The sequence below is a fragment of the Priapulus caudatus genome, unplaced genomic scaffold, assembly GCF_000485595.1.
Source record: "Priapulus caudatus unplaced genomic scaffold, Priapulus_caudatus-5.0.1 Scaffold1326, whole genome shotgun sequence".
NCBI classification, from domain to species: Eukaryota; Metazoa; Priapulida; class Priapulimorpha; order Priapulimorphida; family Priapulidae; genus Priapulus; species Priapulus caudatus.
In genome coordinates this window covers 8,511-11,962 of record NW_014578387.1, presented here as the reverse complement: position 1 = coordinate 11,962, position 3,452 = coordinate 8,511, and the positions used below count along the sequence as shown (strand labels likewise).

The 3,452-nt window shown below is 43.0% G+C and overlaps 1 protein-coding gene across 1 annotated transcript in view; it reads right to left on the bottom strand.

Moving 5' to 3' along the window:
- Positions 1 to 3,452, bottom strand: part of LOC106816241 (adhesive plaque matrix protein 2-like) — a gene marked incomplete at its 5' end in the record, with an annotated part of 16,574 nt that overhangs the window by 12,111 nt on the left and 1,011 nt on the right. The window lies entirely within an intron of this gene.

Sequence of the window (3,452 nt, the reverse complement as noted above, 5' to 3'; positions counted from 1 at the left end):
GTCCTCTACTCGGTCAACCCACCAACTCGCATCGAGTCCTGGCAGTGATATACGAACACGTTTACACATCTACGCATACATCTACACCTCGTCCTCTACTCGGTCAACCCACCAACTCGCATCGAGTCCTGGCAGTGATATCCCGATGTGCTCGCGGGACACACGCAGTCTCTGTAGCGAACTCCGTTCCAATGCACCTGACTGCGGCATGAGCCTCCGTTCTTGCAAGGATTCGGCGTGCATATATCTGCATGAGACGCATATGGTTGGCATTCGTACTCAGAAATAATTATTTTGACCGCGGTTGAATTAATTATGTGTAAGAAGGCCTCCAATTGGGCAAAATAGCCATAATTTAACCGCGATTGAATTATGATTCGATTGATTCGATTAATATTTCTACCGCGCGGTTAACTTATGTGTAACACAACCTCTGATTGGGTAAAAGGCCAATAATTATTTCTGGAGTACGACGGCCAACCATAGACGTAAGTGACAAGCTAGTGCTGGCTGCCTGAGCAAGCCATCGGCTCCAAATGTAAGCTAGTATGATGGGGTCTGTAGGGATGTGCTGTGGTGGGCTCAGATGCCGGCAGGCGTGGTCGTATAAAAGCTATGCGAACGAAGCGCAAGCTAGTACAGGGGCGAATATATAGTTGTAAAAATACGGACTCGAGTAGTTAAATGCGTAGTCGAGTCTCTTGCAATAAGACCGATGCAGAAGTTGGTCTAGTCCTGAGCATGTCAGTCGCAGGCTGCTACACGACCGGTGACCACGATATTAACACGATGTATTACATAATGCATGTCACAGCACACATGACGTCACCGCTATGCGGGGTTTATACTTGTTACGATGGCAACGTAGCTGACCGCTGACGGTAGAGGGGCCACGTGATAATTATGTTACCATACGCAGCATATTTTATATTACCACGCGCATTGCATCGCAGGCATAATGACATTGCATTCCATTACACGAACACAGTACGTCAATTATTAAAATCCAATGACAATAAAAGCATTAGCATCCACAGAGCACGTATATTATTATACACGTATGATATGCACGCATCGTGAGCACGTATATGTTTAAAAAATCTAAAGACTTAAGATTCCTAAGACTAAATATTTTGCACACAGGGAGAAGGCCGGTAATGATAGGGCAGGTAAGACATACGGAAAGAGAAAGCGAGATAGAGACACACACAGAAAAAGTGTGAGAGAGAATGAGGGAGGAGAGAGATAGGAGGAGAAGGAAGTGAAAGAGAGAGGGGAAGGGAGGAAAAAAGGGAGAAAGTGATAGGCTATGCAAAATAAATAGGGAGAAAGCGAAGGAGAATAGGTGGAAGGGAGGAGACTGCGATTCATTCTTTGCTCTCATAATCTCGCGTTAAACAATCAAACACTTACACGCACGTAGGCACGCACGCACGCACGTAGACACGCAAGCACGCACGCATGCACGCACAAACACTTACACGCACGTAGGCACGCACGCACGCACGTAGACACGCAAGCACGCACGCACAAACAGTTACACACACGTAGACACGCACGCACGCACGCACGCACGCACGCACGCACAGACACGTACACGCACGATATATGTAAATCGTGATGATGACGAAATTTGTGTTTCCGTTAAATCTTTACCGCTAGTATAATCAATCAATACAATTCAACGAATCGTTACGATATAACAATTTCCATACTATTTACGGTCATACGGTGTACCTCAATCTCTCAGGCACCCCGAGGAATATTTTACAGTGAGAAGCTGATTCGGTATGAGTGTCAATTGTATCGTACTTGCCGTACTATCGTATCGTAAACTGCTTATGCCATTTACCTATGCTACCATCACAGTGTTGTAGATATTCTGTATAACGTATAATATAATGTAATGTACATATGTGTTTCTGGAAATAAAGGACATTATAAAAAAAAATTGCTACGTACTTGTTGTAGACGTGTCGCATGCAGCCTGACACGCTGCCAGCATCGCGTAGTTGTTGCTGTTGCCACCGCAGCCGGAGTAGACGAACGGCTGACATTGCTTCTGCGTGGTGTTGTAGTGGTAGTGAACCTTGTAGTCGCTGCAGTTGCCCCGGTGCGCCTCCTTGTGGCAGCTGCCGGTACTAGCGACGCCAGTGGCGTGACCTAGGGGAGAACATCACAAACAATGACATCACGAACAATGACATATTACTCATAAATATTATGTGATTTATTATTATTGTTATTATTATTAATATTGTTATTGTTATTGTTATTGTTATTGTTATTATACTATTATATGCCCTCTTCATCCCCTGAGTGGTTTGTATGAGACCATTATATGAGACGTTATATAGACTTTGTATAAGACTTATAAAGGACTTTATAGGGCCTTCGCAACGTCATTGCCCAACGCAATGTCTGGTTTCAATAAAGGGACTCCAATAGAGACTCTACATTACCACCACCCTGCGGGAGATACAGTAGTTATAACCGCATAGCTAACTCTGACAATGTCCGGCAGTATATTAGCTCGTAGAGCATTGAGAATGCTAACTATGGCCACGTTTACCAATATAATCAACAAATAATCTACTATCAGACGTAAATAATAACTTTTATTTAAGTTTTTTTGTGTAAATCTAAAACGTTTGTTTATTGTTAATTGTTGTTAATTGTAATTGTTGTAATGCAAAAACCTCCATTGTTCGTCATTCTCATTGTTATAATTGTTGTGATTAAAATTCAATTGTTATTTAAAAAAATCATTTGATCTATTCCTGCTTGTGTGTGTATCTGCTGCTGCCACTACCCACGTAATACGCACGAAGAAAGATAGACTGCGGTAAAACAGCAACCAAGCTTGGTCAAGCGCGCAGCAATACGAATACGTTATAATAATGAGTGATTATTATAATATGTGAGCATTAAACATAATTCTGTGTAAGGTGACCTTAACCTTAAGCCTAAATTCGTGACTACCTATACGTCTACGCGTTTGTCTACGTCTACTTCTATGTATACGTCTACACCTACGCTTGTGTCTATACGTCTACGTCTGTGTCTAGGTCTACTACGTCTTCGTTTTCGCCTACGTTTATGTCTACGACTACGTCTATTTCTACGTCTAACTCTATGTCTATGTCTACGTCTATGTCTGATTGTCTACGCCTACATTCATGTCAACATTGATGTCTACATCTATTTCTACATCTAAATATACGTCAACATATACATCAGAGTACAGCCACGCCCACGCCTATACGACCACGTTTACAGATCTACGCCTACATCTACGCCTCGTCCTCTATTCGGTCAACCCACCAACTCGCATCGAGTCCTGGCAGTGATATACGAACACGTTTACACATCTACGCATACATCTACACCTCGTCCTCTACTCGGTCAACCCACCAACTCGCATCGAGTCCTGGCAGTGATATACGAACACG